Here is a 16,470-nt window from a genome sequence, read left to right as displayed (position 1 = left end):
TGGATTTTCCATTTCACTTCGATCCCACTTAGAGACAGTTTCCCAGCACCTTGGTCCCTGGGGACGTGACACTTTCCAGAGATTTCATGAAGGAAAGAATCTATTGTCTGCCCATGGGATGGCTGGTTGGAAATGGGATATCTGAAACTCCAGGGACAGTCCTTCAAGGACAACTAGAGTAATCATCATAACAGCACTGCAAACATTTGTTGAGTACTTACTCTGTGTCAAGCGCTGTGCGTGGAGTGCCTCATTTAATTCCTATCGCAATCCTATGGGGGAAAGTACTGGTTTTGAGTCTCATTTTCCAGCTGGACAAACTGAGGCTCAGATGAAGTCACTTGCCCAGAGTCACACTTATGTGAATTACTGGGAGCTTATATCACGCAGCGAGCTTGACGTGGCTTTTGCCTACAGAAACCTCACTGTCTACTGGTGGAAGCAGAATACGCCACCAGGCATTCACAATACAGTTAGAACGAGCCGCGTGCTGGAATCCAGGTGGTGCGCCTCACAGACTACTTCCAAAGGCTGCAAAGGAAAGGCAACTTGGAGAAAAGGGGGACCTACAATCCGTCCCAGGAAGATAAAATCTGTCTGTCTCTCTGGTCCTTCCAGGCTGCGGTATCCAGTGCTGGCACCCTAGCCAGGAAAAGGTGACTCACTAACTAGTTCATACTAAGAGCACGAGTAGGAATCGACGGCCAGCAAATGGCTCCCCCACATCAATCCTCAAAACAGATCAAGGGGGAAACTGAGGCTCAGAGAGAAGTGACTTTCTCAGGAGTCAAAGTGAATATGGACCAGAGCCAGGAGTTGAATGGGGTCTCTTTGTGCAGCCTGGAGCCTCCGAGTATGCAGCGCACGGCCCACCCCCCGGCCCTACCCCTACCCCACCCCGGCCCTCCTGCCCTTCAGACAATCACAGTCTAACATTCCCTAATCAAAAATATTCCAGGGCCAAATTGGGCCGGATGTGCTTTAGTGGTGGAAAGGGCTGAGAGCTGTTTAGATTCCAGCCCCACCTTCCAGACTCCTCACTTAACAATTAAAAATATCAACTCACATACGTCGCGTAATATCGCTTCTATGTGGAACCTAGAAAAATGGTACAGATGAACCTATTGGCAAAGCAGAAATAGAGGCACAGATGTAGAGAACAAACTTACGGTTACCAAGGGAGTGGGGGAGATTGGGATTGACACATATACACTACTGTTTATAAAATAGATAACTAATGAGAACCTGCTGTCTCGCACAGGGAACTCTACTCGATGCTCTGTGGTGACCTAAATGGGAAGGAAATCCAAAAATGAGGGGATATATGTATACATATAACTGGCTCACTTTGCTGTACAGCAGAAACTAACACAACATTGTAAAGCAACTCTACTCCAATAAAAAATAATAATAATAAACGGAAAGAAAAAAATAAAATTAAAAAATATACATCAACTCACAGCCCATTGTCCCCATGTCAGATTGATGGATGCCAACTTTCTCCATTTGCACTGATGTCTCCTGACTTTTTGAGGCGGGACCAGTTGATGATGACCCTTTTTAATTTTTCTTCTGTTTTTATTTTCAAGTCTGCTGACCAGGCCATCGCTGACACTGTCCATACATTCTGGGCCTGATTCTGCAGAGGTCTGACAAACCCGCCCAGGGGCAGGAGATTAAGCTCTTCCAAATTGCTCAGATCAAGGCGAGCCCAGATTGGGTGCTCTGAGACTGAAGTGGCGGTTGCAGGGGACATCCTTTCATTCCTGCCCTTTGGAGACCTCCAAGACTAAACAGTTTAGGCCACATCTTGAAGAAAATTGCTTTATCCTTTCACCTTTAAGTGGATTCAGGCGCAATCAGTTGACTCGGGAGCACGTGGAGGTCAGCACACACACGCCAGGATGGGGGGTTGCCTGCAGAATCACCGGAAGAGGGGAGGCGAATACAATAAAGGAAGATGGAAAAGCTAGGGGGTCGGTTTGCAACCTCGAACATCTGGTGACAAATAAGAGCGTGCCGGGCAAAGCACTTGGGCTTGGAATGGGGGAGCGAAATGGAGACGAGGGTGCAGTGGAGGAGGCTTTCAAAGATGGTGACTGGGACAAACAAGGCCGCCTGTCCCTCTCAGATATCATGGGAGGAGGGGGGGGCAGAGGTGGGAAGAGGAAGGGAGAGGTCAGGTCTCCAGTCCCCAGAGCGAGGGGACACTCAAATGCTTGCAGATGGGATGCAGAGGATGGTGGAGTGCAAATTGCATCTGGCTGTCGGGGAGCACAGCACAGAGACTACTGGATTTATTAATACTGGGAGAACCTTTTGCACAAGTAGGAACAGCAAAGTCCCCTTGACCGAGAGCATCCCAGCACTAGCGGGCTGGTGATAAGGAGCCCTGAAAGCAGAAGATCTCCCACTACCTAAGTTCCTAGCCTGAGCTCCAATGACCCTGGCTGGCCACGATTTCATGAGCCCTTCCTCCTTGGTGGCAGTAAGCCTGGCTCCCTAAAATTAGGTCTTGGGAGAAGATACCCAGGGAGCGATGTTTAGCTGTATGAACAACTTGGATCTGTTCCTCCCTGAGATAACAGGAAAGAGGCTCCGACCTGCTCTGACCTGTAAGAGAGCCAGACATCCACTCAGATGGCCAACATCTAAACTGCTTTTATGTGGAGGATTTGCATGTGTTCAGAGACCTTCCATGCATCCATTCCAGCAAGTGCGTCCGTCCCCTCTCACTCTGTTTTCCCAGTACAGGGGAATAAAGTTGCAACCCCACCGTCAACTTGGTTGACAAATCTCTCTTTTCTTCTTTCATCTTTCTCAGGAAGTTTTCAAAGGGACCTCTCAGATACTTAAGAGCCCCAAAACTAAACTTACTTTGACATCCGTTAGGATTCCTTCAGCTGCAAGCAAAGAAAAGCCACCTCACAGTGGATTAAACCTTCAAGATATTTAACGTAGATCTATTTGAACATCTGTAGACAGGCAGTTGTTTTCCATGTTTGGGGAATCCACTCAGCCGCGCGTCAAGGCAAGCTCTGCCCATCCAGCCAGTCTACTGGGCTCAACATATTGACTTTTCTTCATGCTTCTCAACTCATGCTCACAAGATGGTTGGCCACAGCTCCAGGTCACGACCTGTGCCCAAGGCAGAAAGTGTAGGCGAGAGGGGAGGCCTTTTTCTGGCATCACTTTCTCTTTCGAGCAATAAAGAAGCCACGTTTCCAGAGTCGTCATAGCCTCCATCCTACTCTCACTGGTTAGAATTGGATCCCATGCCCACTTGCAGACCACAGGCCAAAAGGTAAACAAAAGCAGTTTGCAGGGAGTAAGGGGGATGCCTGGTGGGCTGGTAACCATAGTGTCTGTCTCACCATCTCCCCCAGATCTCTTCCTTTGGTACCCGAATCTGATGAATGGCTCTACCATCTACCTGGTCACCCAAGGCAGATACGTCGGCCTACATCATCTAGTAATCAAGCCACCCCCAGGCCCTCGCCCTCCCTCCCTCACTCCTTCCCCTGTTCCTGTCCTGTACACCCTTCTCTGAGCTTCTGAAACCCCTCACGCGATGCTGAGCATACAGCAGGTACTCAGTAAATGCCCGGGTTCACTTTGTTGTCTCTGCTCTAAAATCCCTCAGCTCTAGGAACAACTCAGTGAACTAGGAAATTCCCACTGAGAAACTCAACTCTCTGAGCCCCAGTCGTTACTTAAGAAGAGATTAGTGGTTAAATGACCAAGTGTTGGCGTCATAGAGCCTGGATTCAAATTCCCACTCCACTAGCTATCGTGGCCCTGGGCAACCTGCTAACACACTCTTAGCCTCAGTTTTCTCATCTGTGATATGGACATGATAGTACCTCATAGAATTCTTGTGAACGTTAAACGTGGTAATACATTTAAGGGCTTAGCACAGTGTCTGGTACCTAAGAACTGAAGAAATGCCTGCCGTAATTGCTGTCATTTCCCAAATGTCCGAGTTAGTTGCTGTGTGACTTTATCTCCCAGCCAACACTAGGTGCCCCACAAGCTCTGAATCATCTCTGGAACTCTTCTCCTATCCTGATTTATTTTTCTTAATTGTATCTATTTAAGGCGTACCACGTGATATTATGATGTCCATACACACATGTATGTATTAACAGATCCATCTCTTTATATCATTACTTTTCTTTTTGCTGAAGTGGCGAAAGCTCCTGGAATCTACTCTCTTAGCAAATTTCTAGTTTTCAGTACAGCACTACTAACTGTAGTCATCGTGCTGTTCATAAGATCCTTATTCATTCTGCATCACTCCAACTTTGTATCCCTTGACTAGCATCTCCCCAGTTCCCCCACCTCCCCACCCCTGATAACTACTGTCCTACTCTCTGCTTCCATGTGTTCAACTTTTTTTAGATTCCACATGTTCATGAGGTCATACGGTATTTTCCTTTCTGTGTCTGGATTATCTCACTTAGCATTATATCCTCCAGGGTCATCCATGTGTTGCAAATGGCGGGATCTCCTTTTGTTTCAGGCTGAATAATAATAATAGGTAATAATATATCATATGAACTATAATTTATATCTCATATATATGACCATTTCTTTATCCATTCATCCCTGGACAGACACTTAGTTATCTTAGCTACCGTGAGTAACGCGGCAACGGGCAGTAGACGTTTTCTCCCCAGCCCACCCTCGGGATGCAGAGTACCAGCAAAGTGCTTGAGAGCCACTGGATTCCCATTGCAACGTGGAGACCACATTCCCATCCTCACCAGTCCTGGGGGCAGCATAGGGGCTCCGTGATTGAGGCCTATTTCCATTGCTTTAGATGGAAATCGGGCAAGAGAGCTCTCGACAGCTTCCCTTATATTTATTTCTGGCCAGATCAAAGGTCCTGTCGGCAACCCGTCCTGACGTCTTGATTCCTGTTTTCCTTACTGAATTTTTTTTTCCGGATGGTGTTCGCTCCAAATAAGCTACTAAAAGTTCCCCTGGGAATAAAAGAGAGAGAGAGGGAATGAGAGCCTGGATGGGCAGAGTTTAGTTATGTCTTGCTATAAATAAGTATATGGAATTGTACAGATCTCAAAGGCCTGAGATCAGCCACTGTTCTCCATGGTGGGAAAAAGACAGGCTCGTGGTTATTTCTGGATGCCGAGTGAGATTCACACAACTCACAGGCACCCAGTAAAGACTGGAAAAATAAAATACTGATCATTTATCATTTATTGGGAGGAAGTAGTACCCAGTGGTCAAGGGCACAAGATCTGGAGTCAGGCATCCTTTGAAAGTTCCTTTTACAACTTAATTTGTAACCTTGGGAAAGTGACCTCATCTGTCTGTCTGTTTCCACATCTGTAAAATGGAGACAAAAATAGTTCATAGCTCACAGAGTTGTTGGGAAGATTAAATAAGTTGATGAACGTAAAGTGCTAAGGATAGTACCTAGATACTCAGCCATAAAAAAGAATGAAATCTGTCATTTGTAACAACATGGATGAACCTGGAGGGCATTATGTTGAGGGAAATAAGTCAGACAGAGAAAGACAGATACTGTATGATCTCACTAATATGTGGAATCTAAACAGTGCAACAAACTAGTGAATACAACAGAAACAAAGCAGACTCACAGATACAGAGAATAAACTAGTGGTTACCAGTGGGGAGAGAGAGGGAGAAGGGGCAGGATAGGGGTAGGGGAGTAAGAGTTACAAACCACGATGTATAAAAAAGCTACAAGGATATATCATACAACACAGGGAATATAGCCAATATTTTATAATAACTATAAATGGAGTATGACCTTTAAAAATTATGAATCACCGAATTGTACATTTATAACTTATATACTACTGTGCATCAACTATACTCAATTTTTTAAAATTAATTAATTAATTAATTAATTAATTAATTAATTTCTGGCTGTGTTGGGTCTTTGTTGCTGCACGCGGGCTTTCTCTAGTTGCAGTGAGCGGGGGCTCCTCTTCGTTGCGGTGTGCAGGCTTCTCATTGCGGTGGCTTCTCTTTTTGCGGAGCACGGGCTCTAGGTGCACGGGCTTCAGTAGTCTGGCACATGGGCTCAGTAGTTGTGGCTCACGGGCTCTAGAGCTCAGGCTCAGGAATTGTGCTGCAAGGGCTTAGTTGCTCTGCGGCATGTGGGATCTTCCCGGGCCAGGGCTCGAACCCATGTCCCCTGCATTGGCAGGCGGATTCTTAACCACTGCGCCACCAGGGAAGTCCTCAACTATACTCAATTAAAAAAATAAAACAACAGAAAAGAATAGTACCTAGCGTATGTTCGGCAAGTATTAGTGTATTAATATTTGTTGAACAAGCATTAGACATATAGTATTTTTTTAACCTTTTTTTTTTTTTTCTCTTTGGCTGTGTTGGGTGTTCGTTGCTGCGAGTGGGCTTTCTCTAGTTGTGGCGAGAGGGGGCTACTCTTCATTGTGGAGCGCGGGCTTCTCTTGCCGTGGAGCACGGGCTCTAGGCACACGGGCTTCAGTAGTTGTGGCACGCGGGCTCAGTAGTTGTGGCGCACGGGCTTAGTTGCCCCGCGGCATGTGGGATCTTCCCGGACCGGGACTCGAACCCATGTCCCCTGCATTGGCAGGTGGATTCTTAACCACTGCGCCACCAGGGAAGTCCCAGACATATAGTATCGCATTCAATCCTTGCAACAGTCTTTGACATAGACGCTGCTACTCATAGATGTTATCTCCATGTATAACTCATTTTGCAAGAGAGGAAACAGAGAAGCATAACGACGGGAACAGCCTGGCTACCGTTAGTGAGCAGCATTACCAGGGTTCAGAAGCCGGTTTACCTGATTGCTGTTTGCGAGACCCGTGCCCTCTGCCCTCTGCCCCTCCTAGTTAAGCGGGACCAGCTGTGCCGATGAGCCGGCCTGGCAGGATGCCATATATTTACCAAGGCACCTAGAGCAGGGCCCACCTTGATTGCGTAACTTCTAAGGGAGTTACCCCAACCACGCAAATTATCTACTCTAAGTGCACCATGGAAAAGGGAGACAAAAAACTCTGTTCACCTCTGGCTGCCTGATGGTACCTGCAAGGTAAGCTCTGGACCTGTGTAAACACGACGTAGTCCAGGCCACAAGCCAAGCCTGCAGATAGCACCAGGAGTGACTGGCTGCACAGTTAGAGTTTGGGATAACTTGTCAGCTCAGAAAAACTTTGCCTACAAACTGGTTATGCCACCTTGGTTAGGACATTAACAAAGGCCCACTACCTACCCCACCCATGAATGTTCTTGAGTTGCCCTCGAGGAGGGTGTCAGCTCCTGCAGACTTAGGAAGAGGGAGCCCTGGTTCCTTGAGATGTTCCTTGATTAAAAATCCAGCCTGAAAAACACATTCACCCCTTGCATTTCAAAATCCTTCCGAACATATCCATCGTGTTCCTGCTTCGGTCAAACCAGACACTTTGAAGATTTCTTTGAGAAGTGAAAATCTTAAAAGAGGGCTTCCCTGGTGGCGCAGTGGTGAAGAATCTGCCTGCCAAGACATGGGACACAGGTTCGATCCCTGGTCCAGGAGGATCCCACATGCCGCAGAGCAACTAAGCCCGTGTGCCACAACTACTGAGCCTGTGCTCTAGAGCCTGCGAGCCACAACTACTGAGCCCATGTGCCACAACTACTGAAGCCCAGGCCCGCATGCCACAGCTACTGAAGTCCGTGCTCCTAGAGCCCATGCTCCACAACAAGAGAAGCCACCACAATGAGAAGCCCACACACCACAACGAAGAGCAGCCCCCGCTTGCCCAACTAGAGAAAGCCTGAGTGCAGCAACGAAGACCCAACGCAGCCAAAAAACAAACAAACAAACAAACAAAAATCTTAAAAGAGCCTCAAGATCCTGAACAGGAACATCAAAGACATTTGTGAACACCGGACAGGGCAACAGTACAGCAGCTTGGGCTGCCTTTCTATAGACGCAGAAAAGGGCTTTGCTTTGCTTTGCTTTGCTTTTTCTTTCCCTAATTTCTAATACATGCATGTGCCCTCTGATTCACTTTTTCCTTTTGAAAGCTTCCTCTGGTTCCCTGTGTTCCCTTGGAAATAATAGCAACTGCTGTTTATTGAGCAATTCTTGCGAGCCCAGAACTGGACTGAGCCTTTACACACATCCTCAGCAAGCCTGTGAGTTGGTACTAATGGGTCATTGTCCCCATTTTACAGATCCAAAAACCAAGGCCCTGGGAACCAAGTGTCAACCCAGTGCATAAGCAGAGGCGCTGGGTTTGGAACCAATATCTATCTCTAAAGCCCGTGATGCTAGCCTCCATGCTTTTCAGTCTCTCATCACTTCCTTCAGTTCTGTTTCTAAAAGCACCTAACCACATATATTATCAATTTTTTCCTATTATATATCTGTTTCATTCATTAACATGAAGTTAATCCTAACAACCACTTATTAAATAAGGCCTTATATGTGTCAGGCGCTGTGCTGGTAGATCTATACCCCTTTTCTCTAATCCTGCTGACAGCTCTGAGAGCTAGGTGTCAGGCACTCCATTATACAGAGGAGCAAACAAGTTCAGAGAGGCTGAGTCAATGGCCCCAGGCCGAGGAACTGGTGCGTGGTGGAGCCAGTTTCGGGAATCAGGTTTGATGGGTCCAAAGCCCGTGCTCTTTGTTCTGTGTCTTAACCGCTCCTACTAGTTGCCAGCTTCTCAAGGGCTGGGCTGACATCTGATGTTCTTAGTGTCCCTGAGTGGCAGGCCGTGAACTGAAGGAACTGAAAAAAAAAAAGGAAGAATCGAGGGGCCAAGCCAGTCAGCTGGCTGTTCTGCTCAGAACAGCCTTTAGATTTGCAAACTGGTACAAAAACGATGGAAACGAGTTATGCGTATTTCTTTTTGTTTAATGGAGCAACTGAAGAAAACTGGAAATAAAATTGAGTGTCAATCTCTCATAGCCAGGATGACTAAGTCCCAGGTATATATTTGAGCCCAGCAGATACCTGTTGAGTGAATAGATGCATGGATTCAACTGTGTCCTTGATATCACCACTCAGAGATTGAATAGGCATCTCAGACTTCTTAGGTCCACAGCTAAACTTTTGGTTGTCGCCACCTCAGAACTGCTTGCCAGCCATCTCCCCATGTTCATAAACGGAGATCTATCTTTCTAGACTCTCCAGCCTTTGTGTCCTGCTTGACGCCTCTCCTTCTCTCACACCCCTGCATTAATCCAGCAGAAAATCCTATCTGCTCTGCTTTCAAAATATCTCCTGAAATCTGACTTTTCAGCTCTCCTACTGCTGCTGCGTTGGTCCAAGCCACCATCACCTCTCACCTGGGATATGTCAGTAGCCTCCCCACTGCTCTCTCTGGGAGCCCTCCTTCCTCTCCCCTCTGGTTTATTCTCAACTTGGCAGCCAGAGGAGATCCCTCTAAAACCCAAGCCAGATCGTGTTACTCATCTTCTCAAAACTGAGTGGCACGCGTCCACCTCAGGACATTTGCCCAGCAGTTCCCTCTGCTTGTAATTCTCTGCCTCCAGAAACCTGCAAAGCTTGCTCCCTCATCCCCCTTTTTTTTTTTTTTTTTTTTTTTTTGGTACACAGGCCTCTCACTGCTGTGGCCTCTCCCGTTGCGGAGCACAGGCTCCAGACGCGCAGACTCAGCGGCCATGGCTCACGGGCCCAGCCGCTCCGCGGCATGTGGGATCTTCCCGGACCGGAGCATGAACCCGCGTCCCTTGGCATCGGCAGGCGGACTCTCAACCACTGCGCCATTAGGGAAGCCCCCTCATTCCCTTTTTGATGAGCCTTCTCTATCTTTTATAGAGCAGAACCCTCTCCACTTCCTAGCACCCAGAATTCTTCCTTAACTTGCTTTATTTTCCACCATAGCCATACTCTATTTGTAGCTCTAGAATGTCTGTTATCATATACTAGCATTTAAGCCTCCCAAGAAAAGGAACTGTCTGTCTCAGCTGAATTCTCAGCATCTAGAACAACGTCTGGCAGGCGGTAAATATTTGTTCAATGAATGAATGAATGAAAGGCTATCAGACTATGGTTTCCTTTCACTCTTTGGAACGTGTAGGGAAGAGTCCAGAAAGGTACTATTTCCCAGACCAAAGTTGTCCAATTGAACTTTCTGTGATCATGGAAACAGTCTACATCTGTGCTTTCCGATACAGCGGCCACCAGCCACGTGTAGTTATAGAGCACTTGAAACGCGGCTACTGCAACTGGGAAACTGTATTTGCTTTTAATTCATAGACTTGCATTTTTAGAGTGGTTTTAGGTTAACAGAAAAACCAACCAGAACCTACCAAGAAGGGACTGCATGTTCAATTTTATTTTGTTCTGGTTCATTTAAATAGCCATACGTGGTTCGTGGCTACTGTCATGAGCAGGGCAGACTTAGACGGAGCCGGGGAAGTAAAGCCCTGTCCTGCCCTCACCGCCCCAGGTACAGTCAGTCCCACAAGGGGATCTGGTGGGCAGCCCCGGGAAGGCCTGCAAAGGGTTTTCTCTGGAAGGATTCGCCAAAGCCCCAAAGGCTGCTTCAGGCCTCCGAGCAACAAAGTTTGCAGATCAGTCTTGAGGAAAGAGGGAAGTAGACAGCACAGCGAATCAAAACGTTCGCTGAAGACGTGAGGATGGCAAACAAAAAAGCTGCCCCCCCCGCCCCCCCGCTGGCCGCCTGGTGTTCCTGTGAGCTTCTGTTGAATCAGCTCCTGGGGTCTTGGGTCTGAGTCACCTCCCGTCCACCACCTCGTCCCCCTCCCACTTCTCTGTGCTTCTCTCTTTATCTCTCTCGTTATTCTCAGGGCCCCAGTCTGCCCCTTCTGTTTCACATCCATCCTTCACAGCCGTCTCCAGCTGGGCCAAGGGCTACGCTGGGTCCTTCTGCCCATTCTTCCCTTCCCAAACTTGCTCTGTCACCTGGCTCTTCATCTCCGTAACAACCGGGAAAGCAAGTATCCTCCAGAGGCGACAAAAAAAATTCTTTTTTCTGATGGGTGAAATGGAAAAAGAGGACTGGGAACAGAGTTCAAAAGCGAAAAAAAAAAGTAGATAACCGTTGCCAACAAATAAACAGAGACCTTTCTAGGGAAGAGCAAAGGGACTTGGAGCTGCCTGTAATTAGCGGCTACCACAGCCCAAAACAAAATCAGATTTTCAGTCCTTGCAGCATTGTTGCCATAGAGATGGGATCCAAGATCCGCCAGGCTGTCCTCCTAAAACGATTCCTTCCCTGACCATGCCCACATCAGAAGAAGCCCTTCCATGCTCCTTGGTGGGATGGACGGTACCCAGGACCCCACCGCGAATCCAAAGAGTGCAGGCAAGGGAGGGAAACAGACCCAGTAGGAAAAATTCCAAACGGTCTCATGCCAGACATGTCAGCTTCTCACGAGACACAGCAGGGGAAGGATTCAGCCAAGTAGGACTTAGGGACTTTCTATTATAGGGATGCATGTGCTGGCCATCAGAGGCTGCCACTGATGACTTTGATTCTTTTCATTCATTTTCATTCTTTTTTCTCTACACACTAAAAAAATAAAATACTCAGAGATACAGAGAAATTGGTGGTACCAGAGGCGGAGGGTGGGGACAATGGGTGAAGGAGATTAAAAGGCGCAAACTTCCAGTTATAAAATAAATAAATGTATAGCATAGTGATGTTGATAATGCTGTCTATTGGGAGAGGCACAAAATAGGTGAAGGGGATTAAGAGGCACAAACTACTAGGTATAAAATAAGTAAGTTACAAGGTAGTCATGTACAGCACAGGGAATCAATCGTTTATAATAACTTTGTATGGAGTGTAATCTGTAAAAATATCGAATTACCATGTTGTACACCTGAAATTAATATAGTATTGTATGAAGTCAATTATACTTCAATTAAAAGATTAAAATTTAAAAAATAATACTGTATATTGTATATCGGAAAGTTGCTAAGAGAGTAGATATTAAAAGTTCTCATCACAAGAAAAAAAAGTGTAACCATGTGTGGTGATGGTTAACTAGACTTACTGCCTACTTGTTAAAATTGTAGACTTAACTAGCCTACATTTTGTAATATATACGTACATTGAATCATTATGCTGTACACCTGAAGCTAATATAAGGTTATATTTCAATTATATACAGTATTTTTTAAATTTTTAATGAAAAAGACGACTTAAAAAAGATAGGTAGCTAAGAAAAAAATAATAAGGTCCCAATCATATTGTTCTGATAGTTTTGCTTTCTGGTTTTTTTTACCCATTTCATATTAGAAAGTAAACATGGCCACATGTTATTTATCCTTTGCATAGCTGTGTCTGTCAGTCATGATCCAGGCTGGAGACAGAAAGCCCATTACTTATTCTAATAGAAAGAATTTAATAGAAGGAGTTGTTAACTAGGTAGTAGGAAGAGGTTATGTATTGTGTTACTTGTGCTATCTCTAGAAGGTAATTAGCTTATTGTCTGTTACCCCAAAGTTTCTTCACTTACCATCCGCAGGATGGAGGCAGAGTGTCCTCTCCAATCAGAATCATCCTGTAGAATTTCCCACTCCCTGAGAGCTGATGAATTGTCTACACTAGACTACAAGCTCCTTTGGGGGCAGAACCTATATCCATTTTGGTCACCATGGTATCCCCAACTCCTAGCATGAGGTGGGGCACATAGTTGCTGGGCAACAAATATTTTTTTGAAGACAAAAATGAATGAGCTAGTGAATAAAGCAGAAACTAACACACCATCGTAAGGCAATTATACTCCAATAAAGATGTTAAAAAAATGAATGAGTTAGTGAGTGAATGAGTGATTGGATGGATGAATAGATGGGTGGATGGGTGGATTAATGGATGGATACAGGGATGCATGGATACACGGATGGACAGATGATGAGTATTCCATTTAGAGAAGCAGTAAATTAAAGTCTAGCCTGGTCACCCTCTCAATTCTCAGGGTAACTTTTCATTTTCCCTGAGTTGAGGCAAAGAGCATTTAAATCAAGGAACAACTAAGATATTCCCCAACCACCTCCCAAAATAGAATATCCTTTCCAAGGAAGAACTGGCCTGTGGGTCCCACAGCACTGTTTTCTACTGCTGAGGTTTAACTAGTTCTCTCCAGGAAAGATAATCCTCTGATTTCATACTATAAAAAGAAGCAGATATGATCATATTTACGCTGGGAAAGCCAAAAGAAAAGCAGATACTCAGTAGTAACAGATGCTTTCTGTTTTCTCTCTTTTTCCCAAACCCAAAAGGAAGAAAATAGAGGAGGAGGCTGAAAGAGAGAGAGAGAGGAACATAGCAAGGGAGGAAGAGTGAAGAAGAAAAGAGAGAAGACAGCTGCCACTTTCTGAGGGCTTTCTAGATGTCATGTGCTGTATGCATGTTGCGTCATTTATTCATTCAGCAAACACTTATTGAGCCAGGCAGTCTCCTAAGGCGCTGGGGACATAGCAGTGAAAACTATAAACATAATCTTACCTTCACAGGGCTTACATTCTAGTGGGAAAAGCCGACTGAACTCCACCAAGATTTGAGCCCAGACAGCTACATTTTAAGTGTGGAATGCCACGCTTCAAACAGGAGAAAACCAAAGCTCAGAAAAGTTAAGCAACTTGCGGGGGCAATTATCAAAACCTTTACAGATGAATTATACATAAGAAGAAAAAAATAGCGTGGATGCATAAATGAAGGGAGAATGAATGGATGTCCCCTCTCTCATTAAATAGAACAAGATCGCTTTATGGCTCCCAGACACTTCGTGCAATAATCCATCCCTGTTAAACCTACACTGGGACGGTAGGGGACTTCATACATTCAAAATAAATCCGTACCATTGTGAGCTGTGGCTTGGCTCCCCAGAGATCAACACATTTCCTCTGATCAATGTAGAGTCAATCATATTTTTGAGTGTTTTCCTATGAAATAATTAGCATCAACAAAATGACATGGAGAATTATTCTTCAGCCAGGCCTTCTCCACATGCTAATGAAATCTTTACACAGTGTGTTAACTGTGCTCATTAGCTAGGCAAATCCTAAACTGTCCTGCCTGAGGGAGGTCAAAATGACCCAGACAGAAGCTGGGATCAAAAGACTGATTTCCACCTCAGCCTTTAAGCTTCCCAGGCTGAACCAGAATGTTCTAACTCTCTCAAAACCCTCAAACCAAAAACCTCTTTTTCCATTTCAACAGATGGCTCTACTTCTCTCTCACCCTGTATTCACTTTGTCATCAAATCCTGCCCATCCTTCCTCCAAAATATTTCTTGAAAGCGTCCACTTCTCTGTAAGTCAACCATCAACTCCTGGTCTGAGCCACCATGGCTCCTTACCTAGCCACCCAAGGGGACTCCCTACTATGTGTTTTGAAAAGCAAATTTCATCAAGCTTACCGTTTCCAATTTTTCACTGATGTCCCAGAGGCCTCAGTATAAGTGCCAGAAACTGTTCCATGGCCCCTGTGGGCCTGTAGAACATGGCCCACATGTTTGCCTCACTTCTCAGAGGCTTATTGCTCTCATGTTCAATCCAGCCACTGGCCTGCTTGTTCTCCCTCCAGTGTTCAGACTCTCTTTATTTCATCCCCTTTACACACATGACTCTCTGTACCTGGAATAAATTCTTGACCCTCTTTGTATCAGTTAGCTGTGCTGCATAACAAATTATCAAAAACTTAGTGGCTTAAAACAAAAATACATTTAATATCTCATGATCACTGTGGATCAAGTACCTGGACCTGGCTTAGCTGAGTCCTCTGCTTTGGGTCTCTCATCAGGTTACAATCCAGTTGTCACGTGGGGCTGAATTCTCATCCGAAAGCTCGACTAGGGAAGGATCCACTTCCAAACCCACTGGGGTGTTGTTGGGACTCAGTTCCTTGCTGGCTGTTGGGAGGAGGTGCTCCCAATTCCCTGTCACGTGGACCTCTTCAACATGGTCATTTCATCTACATGCAAGCCAAGAAGGCAAAAGAGACAATCTGCTTGCAAGACAGAAGTTGCAGTCCTCTGTTAAGTAATCATGGAAGTGACATTGCATCTCCATTGCCTTATTCTATTAGTCGTAGCAAGTCACAGGTCCTGCCCACACTCAAGGGGAGAGGATCACTCAGGGCGTGAACATTAGGAGGCAAGGACCATGCGGGACACTCCAGGCATCTGTCTGCACATCCCTCATTTAGCAGGACAAAATGTTATTTTCCCTCCAAGCTTTGCTTATGTGTCACTTCCTTAGCTTCCAACAAAAACTGCTTCCCTCCATACATGCCCATGCAGTGGTCTGCATTTTAATTAAATTACACCCATGCAGTGGTCTGCATTTTAATTAAATTACACCCATGCACTTTTAATGGCTTGCCTCGTGCTCATCTTCACCATTAACCTGTTCAGTTCCATAAGGGCAGGGAAAATATCTGCTCATAGCTGCATACCCAGAGTCTAGCTGGTTTGTTGTGATGCTCAGTAAATGCGGTACGCGGTACCTTTTTTGCGGTACGCGGGCCTCTCACTGTTGTGGCCTCTCCTGTTGTGGCCTCTCCCGTTGCGGAGCACAGGCTCCGGACGCGCAGGCTCAGCGGTCTTGGCTCACGGGCCCAGCCGCTCCGCGGCATGTGGGATCTTCCCGGACTGCGGGGCACGAACCCGCATCCCCTGCATTGGCAGGCGGACTCTCAACCACTGCGCCACCAGGGAAGCCCAGTAAATGTATTTTTGAATGAATGAATGACCAAAGAGAAGTATTGTGAGTGCACCTTTGTCCCAAACTGGGCAACTTACAAAACTACCCAGACCCTCACATGTTGACCTGCCTCCTCAATATCTCTGCCTGATCTTATTCTCCCTGCTCCCTTATCAATACTGGGGTGAAAGGAGATCCTGAAAAACTTTAGGGACTTTCCAAAGTAACACTGCTTACCCTGGGTAACCACCCATGCTCCGTCCTAAGATGCCTATTCTTTCCTACCCAGTGATGTTTACTCATCCCATAAATCCAAAGGAAGACTGAACCCATGGTGAACTTACCATATTAGTTCAGGAAGAAGAGAGCAGGCTGGAGAGGGAGCTAGTGTGCCAAGGACCATATTGTGTCAACACTTGTGAAATCTTTCAAGGTCAGGATTTATATCCCCATTTTTCAGATAGGGAAACAGGCTCACAAAGAGGAAGTGAATTTCCCAGCGATGTGCTGGCAAACTGGTGTGAGGGAGCTGGATTCTAGTGTGTGCTGATTTTCTTTTCTTTTCTTTTTTTAAATAAATTTATTTATTTATTTATTTTCGGCTGTGTTGGGTCTTCATTGTTGCGCGCGGGCTTTCTCTAGTTGCCGTGAGCGGGGGCTACTCTTTGCTGTGGTGCGCGGTCTTCTCATTGCAGTGGCTTCTCTTTGTTGCAGAGCACGGGCTCTAGGTACGCGGGCTTCAGTAGTTGCGGCACGTGGGCTCAGTAGTTGTGGCACATGGGCTTAGTTGCTCCACAGTA

The sequence above is a fragment of the Tursiops truncatus genome, chromosome 13 (assembly GCF_011762595.2).
Source record: "Tursiops truncatus isolate mTurTru1 chromosome 13, mTurTru1.mat.Y, whole genome shotgun sequence".
Lineage (NCBI taxonomy): Eukaryota > Metazoa > Chordata > Mammalia > Artiodactyla > Delphinidae > Tursiops > Tursiops truncatus.
The sequence above is the reverse complement of the archived record's forward strand: the minus strand, read 5'-3'. Positions refer to the sequence as shown.